We start from the raw sequence: 23,256 nt of genomic DNA, 5'->3' as shown, positions 1-23,256 counted from the left end.
GGTTGGTGGTATCAGCCAGGATGATCGAGATAAGGAGAAGGTTAAGTCAGAAAGAGAAGTGACCAGGGCCAGGGAAGAGCAGGGAGAAGCAGGATAGCAATGTAAAACAATGACCGCGTGCTTTATCAAGATAAAGAAACTGGATCTGACACCAGGCCTGGGCCTAGAAAGAAGATCCAGTAGGAGATCGGGTCCCAAGTAAGTGCAGAGACAGAGTAGCAATCTGGGATCGAGATGCAAATGAAACAGAAAGGTCAGGCCTTTCTGACCTGGGTAGAGATGGGTAGCTCAGAGCATCTTCTCATGAGACACAGCCATGTGGTGGCAGGGGGTGGGGGTCTCGCTACATTAAGCCACAGCATCTGGCTAGGCGAGGTCATCCATACACAGATAGATGGAGTCCTCCCCCCAGACTATAACTTACGGGGCAGGAATCATTTGATACGTCTTAGTTACTCCAGCATCCCCACACAGAGCCTGGCACAACAGAAGGTACTTAGTTAAGATTTTTCTGAACAAATTGCTGAATTAAGCTTCCCTCCATCTTACCAACCTTTCTTGACCTCTAGATTCCAAAGGAAGTTCTGTTTAAATTCAGAATTTTACAGAGCGACCCTCCCTGTTAATCCCAATGGAAAGATGTGAAGACCTTATGCTTATTGAGATGTCAACTCCCAATCTCAATAGTGAAACGATACCGTTGGCAAAGCAACCACAGTGAAACACCAAGACTGACATGTGTTAACCTCTCCTCTCCCTTCTTCTACTTCATTCCAGCATTAGGCTGAACTACTAGTGAGCTGAGTGAGCAGGAAACCCAGGCCCATAGGATAGCTTCCCAACAACAGGCCTTAGGAAACTTTTAACGGTAATATTAATTTAGGCTTGTCAATCTGCAATTTTAGTAAAGAAACTTAAACCACAGAAATGTTATATTGTGTTATTTTAAGTTTTTTTTTCCTCCCAGCTTCTATAACCATGAAAGAGTTTTGGCATGACTATCCTCTCCCACAAGGAAGAGGAGGGAGGGCATTTCACATCTTACATGGTGCCTGGGTCCACGTGGTGAGGGATCCATCCCCATTCCAAGTGCCAAGGAGAGCAGGTATGGAATCGACAGGCAAAATGCCAGAGGCTCCAGAGGACAGCAAATGTAAGAGTGTCCGCCTCCTATGGAGCAGGGGATGGCGTTTCAGAGCGATTTCCGTGGTGCCATCCTTCCTGTGGCCTGCATTCACCGGAAGGACGGAGGGGGCTTTGTACGTGCAGGAATGAAAAAAAAGATAGAAACCAGGGTCTTCGAGTTAAAAGCAAGTTGATCCTGTTGCACAGCAATGTGAATGTACGTAATGCCATGGAACTGTACACTGGCTTAAATGGTGAATTTTATGTTACATATATTTTACCATAAGTAAACATTTCTCATGAGCAAATAGAGTAAGGGGGTGGGGTGGGAGCATCAGTATTTCCAGTCCCTGCTCCCTCCAGGCACAAGGGAGGAATGCACCGCCCGGCCTCCGTAAAGTTAGGAGTGGCGCTTTGCTTGCTCTGGTCTGTGCAGAGCAGGTGAAAGTGATGGGGGTCGTATCCTGATGGAAACATTTAGGCACCAGTGTCCACTTCTCATGCTCTCCTCCCCGGCTGCAGTGAACCCCAAAGCTGGGTGTTGAGATGGTGAAATCGTAAAGTGATGAAACCCTTGTCGGCCTGGGTCCGGAGTGACCAGGTTGGGCTTAGTCTCCCATCACCCTATAGGGTTGAAGCGCGAACAAAAAAACAAACCTTTGTTCTATAAACCTTCCAGCCAGTGAGATTTGATTTTACTACAGAAATACACAGCATAACTTAGCCTATCTTGCTGAGTACAGATATACCGCCCCATCTCAGCGACAATGATCAAGCTCTTGTCTTCTTCTTGCAAAAGCCTTCTTATGTTCAAGTCTTAGTTAATTGCATTTGCTAGCTGTGCAAACTCAAACAAGAAAAACCTCTCTGATTCTGTGTGTGTGTGTGTGTGTGTGTGTGTGTGTGTGTGTGTGTGTTTTCATTTATGAGGGAGCTGCAGGAGAGTTTAAGCTGAATTTTATTCAACAAACACCTTCAGAGAGTGTGGAAGTGCCAGGCACGATGTTGGTGCGAGTTGGTACGGAGAGTCCTTTCTATATCTGGTAGAATGGGCCCATCCTGACCAGCTGCCTGGGACTGTCCTGCAGAGCTTACTGCTAGGGACAAACTTGGGTCAAGTGGCAGCACTCACTGCATGTGACACTTTGGGCAAGTTATTGCTTAATCTGTCTCTCTCCATTTCCTCAACTAGTAAAACAAGGATATTTATCCCACCCACTAGGTCTGTTGGGAGGGTTAAATAAAACAGTGTGTGTAGCCCAGCCGGTATGGCTCAGTGGTTGAGCATCTACCTATGAACCAGGATGTCATGGTTCGATTCCCAGTCAGAGCACATGCCCAGGTTGCGGTCTTGACCCCCAGTGTGGGGCATGCAGGAGGCAGCCAATCAATGATTCTCTCTCATCATTGATGTTTCGATCTCTCTCTCCCCCTTCCTTCCTCTCTGAAATCAATAAAAATATATATATATATTTTTTTAAAAAACAAAATAGTGTGTGGATAGAACTCCCTGGTTAAGTTCACTGGTGATTGAAGCAGACAGATCTGGTTCCAGTCTGCTGGCACCTCTTATTTGGTGTCTGACCTTGAGCATGTTACTTAGACACTTTATGCCTCCGTGTCTCCATCTATAATGAGAGAATAGCTGTGGTACCACTCCTTCCACTGGGTTGTAGTGAGAAATGTTGAACTATGAAACACAGTGACACTCCACACACGTTAATGGCCCCTAAGGTAGCTGTTTTACACACACTGGGCTGTTTTATGTATATACAACAAAACATAATTATTGAGTGGGTATTTCTCCCGCCTTGAAGGTAGGGACTGAGTCTTAATCCTCTCCGCATCTCCAATGCCTGGAGAGTAGACAGGTTAAATAATTGTTATAAATTCATCATATCTTCAATTCTCTTCTTTCTCTCCTCCTGCAGAAAACTCAATCTCTTGGCCTTAGAAAGTCATAAGCTCTTCTGGGGACTGTCTTGGTGTCAAAGAGGTCCTTTGCCCCGCATTTTCCGTCAGACCCTCCTGGGCCCAACAAGTGGAGAGAAGTGGGTGGGGATGGGGAAGAGAAAGGGCAGGAGGGAGCGTGCAAGCTCCCCAAATTGCCTCAGTCTCTGGGTCGTATTTTTCTGCAGTCTGAGAGGTTTTGTTTTTGATTTAAAGAAACAAAACAGTTTCCAAGGAAAACTCATTTTGTTATCGTTCAAAACCATTTCATTTGTGATATTATTTCCTCTGCTGAGCTTTCAACTTCGTACACTCCGGTGAGGCTGGGACAGCTCCAGGGCTGGGAGTTCCGTTCAGACTCCTGTCGGCAGCATCCTTGCAAGTGGACCCTCCATGTCTCCGTGCAAAAGCCTTTCTTTTTATACTCCAGGATTAGTCATTCATGGACCTTCCCCTGCAGAAGGCGTAGGATCAGTGGCCAGACACAACACAGCTAAGGTCAGGGTTGGTGAGGTGAGTATCTCTGTGTGGTCTTGTGGCCAACGGCTGGGGTTGCTTTATGACATCTGAGAGAAAAATCTGTGAACCCCCACATTGTGACTATTTGTCCTCACTATTCACGATCATAGAAGACTCCCACTTTTCCTCAAACGCCCCACCAATGTGTTGTGCAACATGGGGGTGGCCAAAGGGAAGGTCTTCCTTCACGTGATGGCTATGCCGCAGCAATATGTTTAAGAGCTGGGGCCTTTTGAGGCCATTTTTAAACAGGGAGGAAAACTCATCCTGGTTCATGGAATTCACTGGTGTGAAATTTTCTCAGATAGGAAGCCACCCAACTCAGTGAGATGCAGGGCTCATGGGCAATGTTTTCCTTATGGATGAGAGGTAGTTCAGACCAAGGGCGGGATGCTACACTTAGATCAATTTTGAATTGAAAGAAGGCTAAACTTTCTATCATAATTTTCTTTAAAAAGTGGGCATTTTTCCTTGGCGTGAGTCTCCTGTCACTGGAATTGTTTAAACAAACTAAACACCAGGCAGAAACGTTATAGAAGAGATTCAAACAAATGAATATTGACATTTGATGACCTCAGTTATCCTCTCAATCCAGGTGCTATGATTGGATTAACACATTCTCATTTAACAGACGCTAAGAGCCTGTGTGTGCACTGGACTCCTCGAGGCACCATAAGACATGCAGAAATAAAAAATACCAATGTTTACTGAAAGGGTTAAAGGAACACAAAAAATCAGACAGTTGAAGTCACATTCCTGTAGCTGCACATATATAGTCTACATTTTATATGTAGATTTTAAGAGTGAGAAATGCATGCTGATGAGTCAGAAGGATTGAGGTGGCAAGAAGGGGGTCTGAGAAATGTTGATGGCAGGCACTGGAGGCCGGAAAGAAGAAAGCAATAGGATTGTTGGGATCAGTAGTAAGCAGCACAATAGTTCTCTGAGCAGCAGGACGGGACCTCCCTCCAGCTGCCTGTAAGAAGGCAAGAGGGGAAGGTGGTTGGAGTCACAATGGGGGAATGAGAACCTAGATGAGGGTGGCAGCAGTGGGAAGAAAAAGACCAGGTGCTGCAGAGGTGAATCAGGAGGGAACATCAGATGTAGGTGATAAAGACGGAGGAGTCAAGGATGACTCCCAGTTTCCCAGATAAGAAACTTTTTCCCTTCTATTTTTATAGCCCTTTACCATTGCTAAAGAACCTCTGTATCCATTAAATTCCTTCCATTTAACAAGTGAGACAACTACTAGTAAGACTCAAAGGGTATCAATAAGCATTGTCCATCCCAAAGCCCTCCCTTTACTTTGACAATTGATTCTCATTGTGTGTACAGACAGACAGCTTGGAGCGAAGACATTGAGGTCATAGATATAGTTGGTTAACTTAAAGGAAAATGAGTTCTGGGGTAAGGAATCAGGAAATTCTGGTTCCCTGTTGAAGACTATGTACAAGATGCTAATGCACGCTCCGTTTCCTGTGGAATAAACACAGACCACAGAGTCTAGGACAGTGGTTCTCAACCTTCCTAATGCCGTGACCCTTTAATACAGTTCCTCATGTTGTGGTGACCCCCAACCATAAAATTATTTTCGTTGCTACTTCATAACTGTAATTTTGCTACTGTTATGAATCGTCATATAAATATCTGATATGCAGGATGTATTTTCATTGTTACAAATTGAACATAATTAAAGCATAGTGATTAATCACAAAAAACAATATGTAATTATATATGTGTTTTCTGATGGTCTTAGGCGACCCCTGTGAAAGGGTCGTTCGACCCCCAAAGGGGTCGCGACCCACAGGTTGAGAACCGCTGGTCTAAGAGAAGGGCGTGTGTCCAGCCTCAAACCAGGAACTAGAGTCCCACAAATGAAAATCATGGGAGGAAAAGTCCTGACAGAAGAGGGGCAATGGCTGCCTAAGGCTGCCATCTTTAACAGAATGTCATGGTTGTAGGTTATCGGCCAACCTAGCCCAACCTCCTTTCTGTACTCCCTGCCTCAAGCAAGGGACACAGCAGGAAGCCTTCCGAGTTAAAAGGGGAGTCCTACGTCCAAGTTCCCTCTCTTTACATAATTTGCACTACCTGGAAAGCACTGTCATGATGAGGTTCGTGAGGATTGGACAACTAATGACATAATCCCTTCAGATGGGTAATTATTACTAGCAAAAAGAAGAGTTATTCCTCATTCTTCTAACTTTTAATAAAACAATATTTATCATTTCCTGTCAATGTTTTTCCCTTCTTTTTGCTCCTTTTCTTTTTCTTCTTTTACCATAATGTACTAGAAGTTAAAAAAAAAAAAAAAAAAAGACACATACGAGGTTCCTATGGCTGGGAAACAAGGTGTCTCTTCATATCTAACAAGTTGGCATTTTTGTTCACAAATCTGACTCCTGCAAAGGAATAGATCTTTCTTGCAGTCAGGTCTGCTACACGCTTAGCAAACGTTAGCCCATAAAAGATGGAGACTCAAAAAATGCATGTTGACTGATCATATATATCAACTCATCAGACAAGCATGACTTAAGCTGGGTTGCCGAATGCAGTTGTCTGAACTATTCTTGCTTCCATTCCTGCTCAAAGCCAAGTGAAAGATACATATGTTCTGCTGCCAGCAAGTTCATACCAAGTTCCTCCTTGATACTTCCTTCTAATTGGCCTCCTGAGGAAAAAAAGCCAAGTAGAGCAGTCGCATTAGCCGTGCACGCTGAGATTTATGTAACAGACTTGGGAGCTCACCCTCTCTGTAACCGTGTTTCCTAAGAAGCTGCCATAATATGAGTCGTTCAAAAAAAAAAATACCGCGTTGGCATGGGAGGCAGTGAGCATAGCTTGTCTCCATCCTTGCCAGGGCCAGACCTGCTTATCAGTTAATTAATTGCTTTACAATTATCCTCAAGTCACTTCGTGTAGATCAAACGAAGTCCCAATTGAGTTTAGGCTTCCTGAAGACCTGGGCTCTGTTTTTCTTTTTCACTTTATCATCACTCAGGGCCAGGGACACAGAAGCCTGATTAACTCCACCCTGAGATGAGAGAAGGCAGAAGAGAAGTCCTCCATGGTGGAATCACAGGCTTATGCTGGGGGGGGGGGGGGGGGGCATTCCTTCTTTGTTGCAGAATCAGTTCTCTGTGGCCCCAAATTTTCATCGAGCAGAGGTTCTGGTTGTCTCCACGGAGTTATGATCAGATCATGCAGTTAAAACTGTTCTTCATGCGAGCACAGAATATTTTAAGATAGGCAGTTGAAATGGATTGCCACATTACTTGAAAACAGTTCTTCACTTTAAAAATCAGCTTCAGGCAGCCTGTTTAGATTTGCAAAACATCTGTGCCTATAACACTTGGAAAGACACTCCGGAGCACAGACGCCGTCTCCAATAGGTCTGCTGCCAAGCTGCTTAGAAAATAACAAAAGAATCAAACGAACTCTCCAAGCAAGTGCTCCCTTTCTACAGCAACACTTGCTTCATTCCTCTTTTATTTTATTATCCCAAAAAAGGCTTTGTCTCCAAGGCTTTCTCCGTGATGCAAAAAGGGATGGGCTACTGCGCAGTGGTCTGGGGGTGAAGGTGGGCACTGCCATCTTCCCAGGAACCCAGAGACCAGCTCCCAAATGCCCCCATGCATTTCCCTGCAGACAAAAACTCATGAAATCTTTTTTTTTTCCAAAGAAAATTCTCCAGCCTTAGCCAGTTTGGCTCAGTGGATAGAGCGTTGGCCTGCGGACTGAAGGAGCCCAGGTTCGATTCCGGCCAAAGGCTTATGCCCAGGTTGAGGGCTCGATCCCCAGTAGGGGGTGTGCAGGAGGCAGCCAATCAATGATTCTCTCTCATCGTTGATGTTTCTATCTCTCTCTCCCTCTCCTTTCCTCTCTAAAATCAATAAAAATATATATTTTTTTAAAAAAGAAAAGAAAATTCTCCAAACCTACTACATCCTATTCCTGAATCTTAGAGTTGAGAGTGGCCTTAGAGGTCATCTAGCAAGACATTTGTCCCCATGTAGGAATTTCCTCTGTCACCAGGCCCTCCCTGTTGGGGGTCATCTCCCCTGTTCATGGGGCCTCCAATGATGGGAGCCTGCCACCTCAAGGTACAGTCCAGGCCTTTTATTTATAAGCTCCTCTCCATGTCCCAAATGGTTTCCCTGTGACTCAAATCATCAGACCCTTCTACCCTGTGAAACCTCAAAGGATAAATCAAATTTCAAATATGCTAAAGTAGGTGGTAGGGCCTCCTCTGAGTCTTCTCTTCTTTGGGCTGAATGGTTCCCAGGTTCCTGGGGTTGTCAGGCTCCTCCCCATTCAGACAGCCCCATTGAACAGGCTCCTGCTTGAAGATGTCTTGCAGGCAGGGAACTCCCAGATAGTAATAAAATCCTCTGGAGGTGATCTGCTGAGCACAGAAGATGCTGGAACCTTACCTCCCTTATGCTTTGTTCTTAAAAAAAAAAAAAAAAAAAAAAAAAAAAAGACACAATCCTAGCATTCTATGGTTTATCTGGGTTTTTTTCTGCATTAACTGGCTCCGAAGTCACCTTCACCTCATGTTGGACATTGTTGATTTTTTGAAGCGTAGAGCCCATCTTCACCTTTGTCTCTGAAATGTTTATCTCCAGGCTTCAAGGCTTCGTTTAGTCTATTGAAATGGTTTTGAATCTTGGCACTGTCACCTAACATATCATCCATCCCTCCTAGCTTTAGGAGAAAAGTGACTTCTATGTCTTAATCTGAGCCCAAGATTTAAAAACCAAAAAAAAAGTATGTATACGACAGGGCCCAGGACAGAATATTCAATAGTTTACAACATTTACTGAGTGTTTAAGAACACATGCCAGGCACTATTCTAAACTTCATGAGTTAGCACATTTAGTTCTCATGTCAATGCTCAGATGTAGGTATAATGAATATCCCCACTGTACTGATAGGGAAACTGAGTCACCTCCCAAGGTCACTCAGCTAGTAAATGGCAGAGGCAGGATTTGAGGCCGGGCGTCCTGGCTCCAGAGTCTTACCCATTGCTCTGTATTTCTCCGGCCAGACACTTTGAGAGACTTCCCTCCACTTTGACAACATTAGTCCAACAATCAATGCTCTTGAGGAATATCTGGGTTAATCAGCTACAAGTCCAACATCTGTACCATCAATTAAGCTATTTCCATCCATCCTTTCCATAGGAATATTATTTATAAGGAACTCTGTCAAATGCCTTTTTGAAGTCAGACAGTACTGTGTTTATAGCATCCCCTGGATTTGCAGGTTCAATAAGCCCATCAAAGGAGATGATTTAGTTTGGAGAGACTTGTTCTTAGAGGATCTATGCTGGCTGGAGCGCTTGGTTGCTCTCCTTCTGGCCCTTTAAGCCAGCCTGGCTCTCCCTACCACTTACCCCTAGCTGCTCATGCGTATCACAGAGGGCTATTCTTGCTTATTCGAGTCTAGTCCAGTCCAGTCTTGCTCCCAAACCCTCCACTGCCTACTCTAATTCCTTCACATTCTAATTCCATCTTTGATCCTTTCTTCTCACATCAAGTATCTACAAGTGTGCTTTATTAGAACACTCCTCTGCCAGCAATAGGTTTTGTTTTTTTAAGGAGTGGTTCTTGAGTCAAAAAATAAAACTAGTTCATTTGCTGTGGAGTTCTTAATATGCTAATGTGCATTGTGAGGCTCTAGTTGGAATGACATACCACATAGAATTTCAAATTGGTTCACCATGGAATCTATGCTACACACACACACACACACACACACACACACAATCATGTGAGGATACTGGGAGAACACCAGAACTATCTCCTTGTCTAAATGCTCACAATCACCTGTTTGTCAATTCATTCTAGAATTCTATTAAGGACAGAGGGAAATCTAACCAGTTGGTCAGTGCCAGAATCTATCTTTTTCTAGGAAAAAAAAAATGCACACAGAATATTTGTGTCTCCATTTAGTGGGAGTGATATTATATGCATTCTTTTAAATCTCCTAGGATAAATGTTCTCTGGGCTCAGAAATTTGAAATGAAAGGAATTACTTCCTCTTACCTCAATTGGGCCTCTATGTCCCCTTAACTGTCTCTGTGCTTACCTTTGTAGATGGATCATTTTTTCTTGCTTCTATATCACCTTCAAACTTTGTTCAAATGCCACATTCTCAAGGAAATAAAACCTTTGCTGATCACCTTATTTTAAAGTCTAACACCTCCCCAATACTCTCTAGGCCCCCCACCCCTTTCCTGCATTACTTTTCTCAATAGACCTCAAGGCCTTCAAATGTAGTCTATAATTTACACACTTGCCTTGTTTTTTGCCTGTGTCTCCCCAAGGAGCTACTGCTGCATCTCCAGCACCTATAATAACACCTGCAGCAAAGCCAGCTCAGGGGAGGAAGCCTCACCTATGTATCATCTTCTCACACCAGTTTCATTCCTTTGTCTCTCATATCCACCTTCTGGAAAATGTCCTTAAGTTTGTTCTTCACACTATTAATTCTGTTTTCCAAATTATAAAATCATCTCCTTATTGCTTCCCACAAGGATTTTAACTAAGCTATTGCATATTAATATTTCATCAGTTTTAAAGTTGTCCTATACGCCCTCCAAATGTATCCTACACCCTTGTCTTTGTATGTCAACATTCTGTCTTTTCAGCCTGTTGTCTCCTGTGTGAATTTTCTGCTCCTTTGCAACAGAAGCCGTGTCTTCTTGAATTTCATTGAAAATGCCAAGTAATTTGCTGAAATTTTATTCTGAATCCTTTAGTATTTCATTTCCAGAGCATGTTCTTCCATTCTTTAAAGAAAATATATCATGCTATAAGTGAGCATGTGTACTTTGTGCATATCATACAAGGAATATTTATTAAATAAGCACACAGGCACCCACCACTTCATTTTAAAAATAGGACATTGCCCTAACCGGTTTGGCTCAGTGGATAGAGCATGGGCCTGTGGACTCAAGGGTCCCAGGTTTGGTTCCGGTCAAGGGCATGTACCTGGGTTGCGGGCACATCCCCAGTGGGGAGTGTGCAGGAGGCAGCTGATCGATGTTTCTCTCTCATCGATGTTTCTAACTCTCTATCCCTCTCCTTTCCTCTCTGTAAAAAATCAATAAAATATATTTTTTTAAAAATAAAAATAAATAAATAAATAAAAATAGGACATTATCAGTGTTTTTGAAATTCTATGTGAGCCTTTCCCCACCCCAATCCTGAGGTGACCATTGGCCTGAGTTTGCTGTTAATTATCCCCATTTTCCTTTATGTTTTTACATTTATCAATGTATCCCTAAAAATAAGTTGTTCAGTTTTGCATCTTATCTTTATGCAGACTGAATCATACTGTATGTATTCTGTCATGACTTTCATTCTTTTATAGTCTTTTTGACTCCACATGGGATTCATCCATGTTGGCGCATATGGTTGTAGAGCATTCATTTTTACTTCGGTATAGTATTTCATTACATGAATGAACAACAATTCATTTATCCATTCAGGTGTTGATGGATTTTGCATTGGTTCCAGATCTTGCTGTTACAAATAATGCTACAGTCATAATCTCGTCCATGGTTCCTGAAGCATTTATGTGAGTTCTCTAGAAATTCTTACATCACAGGATATTCACATCCTCAATATACCAACGAATGCCAAATGGGTTTCCAATGTGGCTGTATCAATTGATACTCCACGGACCAGTGTCTGAACGTTTCCATTGTTCCACATCCTTGACGGTACTTAGTATTGTAAGATTTGTTATTTTTGTAAACCTGGGTGATACAAAGTGCTACCTAATTGAACATCTTTTCACATTTATAGACCAATCCTGTTTCTTCTCTGTGAAATGTTTGTTCAAATCTTTTGCCCATTTTTCCCTAATGGGCTGTCTTTTTCTTATTAATCCACAGGATTTGTTATATAAACTAGATACTAATTCTTTATTGGTTAGTACACTGTAACTATTTTCTAACAATTTGGGGCTTCTTTTTTACTTTCTTTTGAAGAAAAAGGTTTTCAAATGTAAAGCAGTCTAATTTGCCAAGTGAATTTTTACAAAGTTTGCCTCCTTTGAACCTTAAGAAATTCTTTTCAACTCCTAAAGTCAAAAGACATTTTTTTTGTATTTTACTAAAAAAAAAAATTTTAAGTTTTGCCTTTTCAACTGAAGTCCTACACTCATTTGGAATTTGTGCAGGTGTGGTAGAATACAGTTGTTTTTTCCCCACATGGATAACCAGTACTTCAGTGTCACTTGTTAAATGGTTCATCTTTTCCTAATTGATCTTTAGTGCCTATGGTGGCTTTTTATCAGCTATGTATGAGTTTGTGTCTGGTTTCTGTATTCTGTTCCATTGGGCCATTTCCCTATTCCTACACACAAACCACACTGTCTTAATTACTACAGCTTGAAAAAAGACTGGATCTGGTAGGGCAGGTCTTCCTACCTGGACCTGTATCTTCAGGAGTGTATTTGGCTACTTATGAACCTTTTGTTCATTCATATTAATTTCCAAAATAGCTAATCCATTTATTTAGGTCTTCTTCAATATCCTTCAATAAATTTTTATACTTCTCTCCATAAAGATCTTGCATATCTTTTATTAAATATCCTCCTAGGGGCTGAACATTCTTTGGGGGGAACAAAGAGGGATATTATAAATTCTTTTTCGGGAGGAGGAGGGCGGAACTCTTTCCCCACTCTGAGTGTTTCCTTCCACGTGGAGGGAACTTCACCTGTGAAACAATCCTGGCCTGTCTCCACCCCTCACTCAGGCTGGCCCTGAGGGAGAAGAAGCAACATAATCTGATTAATGGTTTGGAAGGATAAACTTGGCTTTCTTGCCCAGGCCCCTTCTTCCCTTCCTCTTGGGAGCTGCTCTGTCTGTGAGAGCATGTGGTCTTGATTACCCTAAGCCATACAGAGAGCTTAACAGAAAAGACCCTTCCCCTGTAGAAGAGGCCTTTGGAGTTCATATACTGCTAATGACTCATTGAGTAAGGCTGTTTAATTCTGGAATCCAGCATTATGAATCTCTCTTATGCACAAATATAAGCCACATTTTTCAAAATCAACATTATTGATAGCAGTGTTTCAGCTTCTCTCTGCCTCTTCTTTTGTCTGGTTCAGAACTCAGGCTGGGAAGAAAGGTGCTGTGAATTGGGGTCCCTTGAACTTCGATATGAATGCATTTTCTAACTGGATGTTACCATTGGATAGACACATAATAGACTTTCATGTATTGACCTTATATTTTGACAAACTTCATAAATATTTTATTAAATTTAATAATTTGCCCATAGATTTTAATTTTCAACATTCATAAGTATATCATCTGAAAAGAATTTCATGTCTTTCTTTCCAAACCTTATAAGTTTCATTTATAATTCTTGTCTTATTTGCTGGCTAGGTTCTCTGGAAAAATACTGAATAGAAGTGATGACAGAGTGCATCTTTAGAAGACTTGCCTATAAAACAGTTTGAATGTGGTTTTCTTTTTAAGAAAAATCTTTAAATACTTAATTCCTTAAATGGTTATAAAAACATTCAGATTTTGTATTTTTTCTTGGAACAATTTTGGTGAGTTTTTACAATGTTGAGTGCAAGAATTTTTCCAACTCACATAAGTTTTCAAATTTGATCAGCATAAGTTTTTTTCATTATATTATCTTATCTTCTATGTTACCATTTATATAAGTCATCTTGCCAGAGATTTTAAGTTTTTATATATTTTTCAAGAACTCAGCTTTAGGCTTTATTGCTTTTCTACTTTAATTTTTAATTGCATTAATTTTAGTTCATATCTTCATAATTTCCCTCATCCTACTTTCCTTGGCTTAGGTGTATGTGTGTCTTTCTACTCTAATTTTTTTCCTACCTAATTATCACCTAACTTCTTTTCTAATATAAATATTTAAGACTATAAATTTCCCTCTTGGTGAAGCTTTGTACCTCAAAAGTTATTGTTTTTTGTTGTTGTTGTTGCTATTTCTTTCAAAATGTTAGTCATTTTATTATAAAATAAAATAGGATTTAAAACATTGGCAAGCCCCTTCAGGAGATGGTTCAAACTCCCTACAAGGAAGACTTCTAGAAGCACTGAAAAAGCAGTGGCTCACACTAAGCAGAGTTGAAAGGCCAGACTTGTCGTGACAGATGGCAAAGGAAGAGGTTAAAATTCTCAAGGAATCAGGCATGATAGAATGGATATGCTACATGCCACCAAAGATCTGCTAGGCGACTTGTTCCCCTGGACATAGTTTGCACGTTATTTACAAAATTCATAGGGAACACAGTAATACCAACATAACCATAAAGCTCAGTGGAGGCTCTCGGCAGGCCAGGGCTGAGAGTATAGGGGGCTGTCATAGAATGTAGCAGGCTGATAGCAATGACACAACAGGACCCTGATATAATAGAGGCTAGGTGGCATCACTGCCGTTCATGTCTCTAATCAATTTGAAATTCTATTTGGCTCCTTTTCAATTATTTTTAGTCCCTATTTATAATCTCCTTTTTAAATGCCTTCTTTTTTTAAGTTGATTAAACACAATTTGCATTCTACTTTTGACAATTCCAATATATTCAAGTTCTGTCCTTGTGTCTCTGCAGTGTATTGTGTCTTTTGATTCTAGTACATGTGGTGCGTGTGTGTGTGTGTGTGTGTGTGTGTGTGTGTGTGTAAATTCATTGTCCTTGGACATTTATTTAAAGAAATTTTTGAGGCCTGAAATTTTAAAAATATTCCCACAGAGAGGATTTTCATTTGATTTTTCCAGAGACCTGGATGGACAATACATCCTGAGACTCAGATCTTAGAGCTGCTATGAATTTTGGTCCCAGATACATGCGAAGGTGAGCTTGGGGTTAGGAATTCTTGTAGAAGACAGTTCTGCCTTTATGTTCCTCCAGTCAGAACCAAAGCCAAGACAGGAAAAGATCACCACTGCCTCTGTGGTGTGGGGTTGTTGTTTTTTTAACCCTGATTTACCACAGAGGATGTTGCCCTTCAGTGATGTTGGCTTCATGCAGGACGCTCAGGTCCACTGCCTTCCTGCCTTACAAAAGCTCTGTCGTCAGCCCAGTTGAAGTGTAAACTAGGAAACTACGGATCCACATATGCCCAGTGGCAAATGCTGGCTATACCTTTCTTGTCATTTCAAGGCTTTGAAGATTTCTTTTACTTTCCCACCAACTCAGCAAGGCATTAAAATGAATGATTCAGCATTTTTTAGGTGTTCTAAACTTGGAGTTTCTCCAGTCTCTGCTATGTCATGAAAACTAGAAGTTCTCTTCCTTTGAGTTTTCACAACCATGTTAACGTTTCTTTGCTCTATAGTACTTTTTAGATCATCTCCATGGACAGATTTCCTCTTTACACACCCTCATATAAAATAGGATCTACATACTCGGAATCTTTGCAACCTGCAGGGTGCATGAATGGTCCTTGGATCCACTCTAACTCCTAGGCTGATGGATGATTCCTCTCCTCGGTTCTGCAGCTAAAGGTAAGATGATACTCACAGTTCAAGTGGCCACGATTTTTAAAAATCTATCTTTACTGTTGAAAGTATTACAGATGTCCTTCCTTTTTCCAACCCCATTTCCCCCACTCAGGCTCAAGTTGCTACAATTTATAACAGACTTTCATCTAAGTCAGCTTCAGTGGCATTTTCTCCTGTACTTATTCTTCCAGGTCCTAATGCTTTGAACAAACATGGTTCCAGAAAATCTAGTTTCCATCATGTACTGTTAGCAACATTATTTTTCTCTCTTACTGCACCTACTTCACACATGAGAACACCTATTAAAATGCAACACTCCACCACCAGTTTCTCCAACTCTCCCCTCCTTTCTCTTCCCCAGTTCCTACCCATTTTTGCCATTGGTTCTGTAGCTTTTCCCAATACACACATTGATATCATTCTCATCACTGATGAGACTGCATCTGTCTTTCTATGGACAGAGAAAGATGGCTGGATAGTAAGAGAACAATTTACAGGAAACCTCAAAGTGCTCTACCTCATGTCCTACAGGAGTATTGCTCTGTTTTCTGGTTTGTGAAAACCCTCAGCCTCTGATCAATGAAGCAGTTATCAAGAGATTATAAAGTGACCCTTCCCCCCAGACGTTCTGTTTTGTGAAGTTTTAAGTGAAACCTACATAGACTTTATTCCCCAATTTGTTCCATCTCTATATACTTGAGAGATTCTTCTTAGATTCTAGCATTAGGTGGTCCATAATGTTTATTTTAGTTTAGTTGATTTTTTTCTGATCCTTTAGGGATATTTACGGCATTTGGGATATTTTGAGAAGCTATAGTCCCCTTCCTTGGCCTGCACAAATTATATAAAAATAGGATACTTTCACCCAAAGTTCCTGTTTTCCACATTCCTGATAAATTGGTAAATGTTTTCAAAGGAGACTAGGACCCTCATAACTGGATTCCAAATATTAGGATCAGACTAGAGAGTGGTGACTCTTTGCACTGGTCTCCTACAACAATGCATACTGTTGATGGGTGGGGAGAGAGATCAATTCAGCTGTTCAAGCTAAGTCTAAGGTCTCGGTTATACAGCACAATCTCCTCCTCCCTTGAGCTCAACCTCTGGTCCGCTTCTCTCAACAGTGTACAAAGCTTTCGTTGTCTTGGGTTTCCTCCCAGTGATAATGCCCCCAATTCCCAATTGTCTACGCCCTTGAATTCCTTTTATAATTGTAGAAAGCTCACCTACAACTGCTGGTTTACGGCACAGGTTAAAAACAGAGAAGCCCTTGAAGATTGGGCATCCTGACCCTTGAGTAGGCCAGGATTCCTTTTGCTGCCAGAATTAAGTCCAGTCAGCTCTTCCTCAACCTCCTGAGACATCAAGACAAATCAAGAACTTCTCAATGCATTTCCCAATGTTCCTACTATTCAGTGAATGAGTATATTGCCTCTGGGCCAGAGCAATGATTCCTGCATCAGTCCACCTGGCTAGATGGCTTCCAGAAACCTCATGCTGATTAATATCATCTTCTAAGCATATGCATTTTAATAACCTCACTCAGATTTTTAACAAAAGAACTTTCCCTTGCTAATTGAGTGACTAATGAAGTGATCAGGCTTGGGAGCCTCAAGATCGTAGCCTCAATGAAGAACTATTAAATAATTTTGCAGTTCAGCAACCTTACTCAAGAATGATGAATAAGTGCTCGTTTAGGAAAGTCTTCAGTGTTGGACTAAAGGCCTCTACCACTGGAACAGTTTACTCAAAATTTCAGATGACACAAAGCCAAGAAGATCACTAATGGGTGTACTGACAAATTAAAATTCAGCAAACAGCCCTGGCCAGGTGGTTCAGTTGGTTGGAGCATCGTCCCATACAACAAAAGTTTGCAGGTTCAAATCCCCGTCAGGACACATACCTAAGTTGCAGGTTTGATCCCCAGTCGGGGTGAGTATGAAAGGCAACCAATCGCTGTTTGTCTCTTTTGTCTCTTTTTCTCTCCTTCTCGCTCTCAAAAATATATTTAAAAAATATATCTTCGGTCAAAGATTAAAAAAACAAATGAAAGTAAAATAAAATTCAGTGAACAGATAAGAACAATGGCCCAAAATAAACTAAAGTGAGGAGAGGTCTTTAACTGATGATAAATAAAGTCACCTGCCTTTAGATTAAAATATTTAATTGATTACTATAACAATCTAATCCAGGAAAGCTCTAATTTAATAACAGTTTCTGTAGAACTACCTTGAGGTTTTAATTTATCAGACACTAAATATTAAATAATCATGTAATCTGATTTAAAAAAAAAAACCTGTAATGCTATCAGCCTAAATCCAGACAATTTCCACCTTCCATCCTCCACATTAGAACCATCCTGGGGTAGTGATCAGGTGATACTTTTGGAGGACACTGGAAAATGTGGGCATTCTTAGTAAAGAGCTACCTGGATTGTAACAGATCTAGAAACTGTCCCAGGATCTAGAAACTGTCACATGAGAAACGATAAGATAAACCAGGTTATAGAGGGTGGAAAAGAGGTATCTATCTTTAAATTAATTTAAAGTGCTGTCAAATGAAAGAGGAAGCAAATTTACCTCTGTTTGCTCTATTTCATAGAATTTAAGCCAATGAAACAAGGTTTTGGGGAGGTGGGCTTCAACTTATAAAAGGATGTCTAATCAACTTCCACTGCACCACATGGCATGGGCTACCCTATAAAGTAGTGACCTCTTTGCCATTGGAATTATTCAAGAACAGTTTCAATGACCATCTGTCAGAAAGTTATCAAAAATAAAATTGGGGGGAGGGGAGCAGCAGGAATTGGACAGTGACCCCTAAATTTAAGAAGCTATGATTTTAAAATTATTTTCCACTAGAGTTTTAATGACTAATATGTAGCACGATACCATATGACAAAAACAATGACTAATGGCACCAGAGCAGGCATTATCTCAGTCATTATCACAGCTTTTACAGGAGATAAAATTTTTGTCTGAGGTAGGGCAAGGAGGGTCTTCTAAATGCTTATTCACTGAGGCAACTTCATATGAGAACACTGGCTTCAGTTTAGATACGTGACTGCATCGGTATCTTTGTAGGAGCAAAGAAGGAAGGGAGTTTTATCCTATAAAGCTTAATCACACACATTCACATATGTTATTTCATTGAGTCATTGCAACAACCCAGGATAGTGGAAACTATCATATCCGTTTTATAAATGAAGACACTGACATTTAGAGAAGAGTGGAAGGTAACACAGCTAGTAAGAATTACAACATAGCCCAGCTAGTGTGGCTCAGTGGTTGAGCGTGGATCCATGAACCAGGAGGTCACTGTTGGATTCCCATACAGGGCACATGCCTGGGTTGTGGGCTCCGATCCCCGGTAGGGGGAGTGGAGGAGGGAGCTGATCAATAATTCTCTCTCATCATTATTGATGTTTCTATCTCTCTCCCCCTTTTCCTTCCCCTCTCTGAAATAAATTTTTAGAAAAAGAAGAAGAAAGATTTCCTCCTCCAGCAAAGAATGTGGGGGAGGAGGAGAACTGAACAGGCAAATCTCAAAGGAATATGCACAAATGGCCAATAAGTAAAAAAAAGTGTTCAGCATCATTAGTCATTAGGGAAAAAAAGAATTACAACATAGTGATAGAGATAGAAAAGAAGACAAATGGGCTTTCTCAAAGTCTTCTCTTTTTTTTTTCTTTTTTTTTCCCCAACATCTTCTTTATGGGATTCCAGATCCCTGAAATGGAAAAAGCTTTAGAGATTTTCTATTCTAACCCCCCATCAGCAATACAAAGTCCTTACTAGCCTTGGAGAATTAGGTATGTGCACTAGGACTAAAGGTCAACCTCATAAGAAAAGAATAAAACTGGCTTTTAAACCCTAATGGTTCATCTATGGGACACACCGAAAACAGTCCTGAGAGGGAAGCTCATAGCATTTCAGGCCTACCACAAGAAGCAAGAAAAATTTCTAGTAAACAGTCTAACCTTCACCTAAAAGAATTGGGAAAAGCCCAGAGTAAGTAGAAGGAAATAATAAAGATCAGAGCAGAAATTTTTAAAAAAATCAATGAAACCAAAAGCTGGTTCTTTGAAAGGATAAACAAGATTGATGAACCTTTAACCAGACTCATCAAGTAACAAAGAGAGCAGACCCAAATAAATAAAGTAAGAGATGAAAGAAGAGAGGTAAGAACAGACATCACAAAAATATAAATGATTGTAAGAAAATATTATGAACAACTATATGCCAATAAAATAGACAAACTGGGTGAAATGGATAAATTCCTAAAAACACACAATCTTCCAAGACTGCATCAGGAAGAAGCAGAACATCTGAACAGACCAATAACAACTAATGAAATCAAAGCAGTAATAAAATAAAATAAAAAAACTTCCAGCAAACAAAGTCCTGAATCAGACAGCTTCACAGGCAAATTTTACCAAACATTCAAAGAACTAATACCTATCCTCTTCAAACTATTTCAAAAAATTCAAGATTATCTTAATACCAAAACTAGATAAAGACATATAAAGAAAGAAAATTATAGACCAATATCCCTGAGGAACATAGATGCTAAAATCCTCAACAAAATATTAGCAAATTTGATCCAGCAATATTTAAAAAAATCATACACCATGATCAAATGGGATTTATTCCAGAGATTCTAGGGTAGTACAACATTCATAAATCAATAAATGTGATACATTATATAAACAAAATGACAGATAAAAATCACATGATCATATCAATAGAGGTAGAAAATCATTTAATAAAATCCAGCACCCATTTACGATAAAAACTCTCAGCAAAGTGGGCATAGAGGGATCATATCTCAACATAATAAAGGCCATATACCCAGGGAGCTGGATCTTCTAAATCACCCTGTACACCTGCATCCCGGGGAGCAAGCCTCTATGGGAAAGAATGCAGTATTCTCAACATTCATGTGGTCAATTCCATTTCTTTCTCTGAATTTCCTGATCGGGCTGTCGATGCTTCCATACTGCCTCAGAGAGGAGGCTCCAACCTGCAAAGCTTTCTGCCCCATAACCTCCTCTCATTCCCGAAGGCAGTCCTGGGTGTAGTCCAGTTGCTGAGCGAATGTAAGGGGCAGAAACTCTCACCCTCCTGGTGTGATTCACGGTCTCTGGCTTCCCAGCTAGTGACACATCCTGGCTCAAAAACAACGTTTTAATCTCCATCAAATCTTTGAAGAGGAGCCAACTAGAATTAAGTAGCATAAGAAAGAAAAAAATAAAGAGGGGAAGGAGAAAGGAAAATATCTTGGTCTCTAGCATCCTACAGAGCAGGGATCAATAATAGGGTGGACTAGCCCGACCGGCGTGGCTCAGTGGTTGAGCATCAACCTATGAACCACGAGATCATGGCTCAATTCCCAGTTGGGGCACATGCCCAGGTTGCAAGCTCAATCCCCAGTGTGGGGTGTGCAGGAGGCAGCCGATCAATGATTCTCTCTTATCATTGTTTCTATCTTTTTCTCCCTCTCCCTGCCTCTCTAAAATCAATAAAAGTGTATTTTTTTTAAAAAAGAATAGGATGGACTAGTCCTCTAAATTCGAAAACAAGCTCTGTGAGGCCTCGAGTGACTGTGGCAGTTCAGTTTTCCTGGCTTTTATCACGCTGTGCAAGGCTCTGTGAAGAATACCAAGCTGTATAAGGTGTCTCCTTGTCCATAGAAAGCCTTCTGGTAAAACCTTCTTTCTTTTTTTTAATTTTTTTAAAAATACATTTTATTCATTTTTTTTACAGAGAGGAAGTGAGAGGGATAGAGTTAGAAACATTATCAGCTGCCTCCTGCACGCCCCCTACTGGGGATGTGCCCGCAACCAAGGTACATGCCCTTGACCAGAATCGAACCTGGGACCCTTCAGTCCGCAGGCTGACACTCTATCCACTGCCAAACCGGTTAGGGCAAAACCTTCTTTCTTGAATCCTCCAGGAAACAATGGCACCTTCCACCATGGTTCCTTAGCAATCTACTTGTTCCCTTCCCATCGAGTGTCACACTGTAAGTGGTCACTACACTAGAAGCTCATTAAACCCAGAACCCAATTTTAATCATCTGTATACCTGCAAAGCAGCTAGGGTAGTGCCTGCCCCACAATAAAAGTGAAATGAAGGCAGTCTTTTTGGGGAGATGAAAGATATATGGGCACAAATGAGAAGAGCATGCTAGGCAACGCAAGGGAAGCATAAAGGGGAAGAACCCCAGGTGGTGAGTCAGCTCACTGGCTCTGATCCCAGCCCAGCCATTAATAGCTGTGTAAACTTGGACAGGTTGTTTCCTCTCCCACGCCTTGCCAATCCAGGCGCCCAGGCTTCCACGTCTGTCAAATTAAGGGGCTGGGACAAGATTTCTGGAGACTCTTCCAGAAAGAGGTTCAGAGATGAGTGGGCTCCATAAGCGATGGCAGCCAAGTTCTGTGTAAACGCACTGCCTTCTGGGAGTCCCACCCTGAACTTCTCCCTTCGGAGGTAGGGATGTCCCCTCAGGATTATGGCTCCTGGTTCCTTTGCCACTGGGAACTGAAGGGCCTGGGGTGGAGGAAACCTCTTAGCAATATCTGCCCCCGTGGGCTTCTCTCCACACCACACTTTGCGCTGCTTGCTTAAGAAAGAACTTTAGCAAGTTTTCTGCTCTCCACATTCCTGAATATCCTTGTACCAGAGTTTGAAAATTAGGACATCTGCCCATCCAGTGGTTTTGAAGCACTGAAGATTCTATAATCATGTCTGCAATCATATCAGTCCTCTGGGATGCAATTCGTCTGCCTCATTGGGAGGTACTGCGCATCCTCTTACCAAGTCTTCACCTCTCTCAGAACCTGCCGAACTGTGTTGGGTCCACATTGTTCTCTATGTAGAAGATACCCTTCTTAGTGGACAAATTAATTTAAAAACAGGATCTGGGCATTCTGGGTTCTTCCTGTCGTCCGTTAACATTTCACCAGCCGCTCCAAAAAGTGGGTCTGTGACTCCTCTGATCTTTCCTTTGTTCTGATTATAGTTTTTAAAAGAAGATATTTTGTTTTTGTTCTCAGCACTATTTGAAAACTTCATCTCCTTTAGCGAATTCAGAACTCTGGCTCCCCTTATAGGTCTCTGCTCACCTTGGCTGAGTCACTACCTGCCAGGCCCCATGGATTCGCCCATGGGAAGCTAAACTCTAAGAGAGCTCCCAAAGAAACTCCTTATTTGTAAAGTTGTTTCCCTTCTTTCCCCTTATCAGGCTCATTTTATCTGAATAGTCACAATTATCATTCTTAGACTCTCCCGGGCTTTTAAATCTGCTTCCACTTTTCAAGAGCCCTGGATTTATACCTGATTTTCTGACATTTGTGTCCCTAAATCTAGGGAAGATGCCAGGGTTCCTATCCTTGGCTACTTCTATCTAAGACTATTTCCCCCAAATGTTCTGTTGTTTCCTTATCTTTAAAATGAGTTGTTTCTTACTGATCAGCGTTGAGTCCAGAGAAGGACTCTCCCACATTCACAGCGGCAGCCTCTGGGGAGAGAGGGAAGGACACTGAGGTGGGGAAACAGAGGGAATTTCACTTGATCTCAGAATGTTTTACTTATCCAGTAAAAGTCTAGGGCAAGTATCTCAAAGCAGTAATGTGTGTCAATTCCAGGAGTTAGTTATACATACATATTTGTTAATTATTCTGGGTATAATTTGTCAAAATACAATACTTTTTTTTTAAAAATTAAATCCAGAATGGCAGTTCACCTCGCTGCTTCCTCCACTTTCTGAGAGAGAAATTGGTAAAGCAGTATCACAATTTATCAGCTATTCTGCTTCTTCAGACATTTCAGCTTCACACGGCAGGGCATACCCCTCACACCTGCTGCATATACATCACTTCAAAGGCACCTCCTCTCTCCATGCTTCCTCCCCGTATTGCCGTCCCACTCTCGCTCACATGGCCCTTGGCACTCATTGTGATCCCCTGCTTTCTTCTCAGATCACATTTCTCCCTGACTTCTGTCTTACTTGATTTCTCCCATCTCGTCTCGGAATCCAGAAGTCATTTATTCTTCCCAATAAGTTGGGGCGTGTTTGTGCATTACTCGGGTCCTTGGCCCTTGCCTCCTGAATGGCCCAGCTTTTACTTGGCACCCACATCAGCGGTGACCACCTTTTC

Source organism: Myotis yumanensis, unplaced genomic scaffold (genome assembly GCF_028538775.1).
Source record: "Myotis yumanensis isolate MYYU_CA2020_CCGP unplaced genomic scaffold, mMyoYum1.0.hap1 SCAF_17, whole genome shotgun sequence".
Lineage (NCBI taxonomy): Eukaryota > Metazoa > Chordata > Mammalia > Chiroptera > Vespertilionidae > Myotis > Myotis yumanensis.
Note: the sequence above shows the minus strand (reverse complement) of the source record.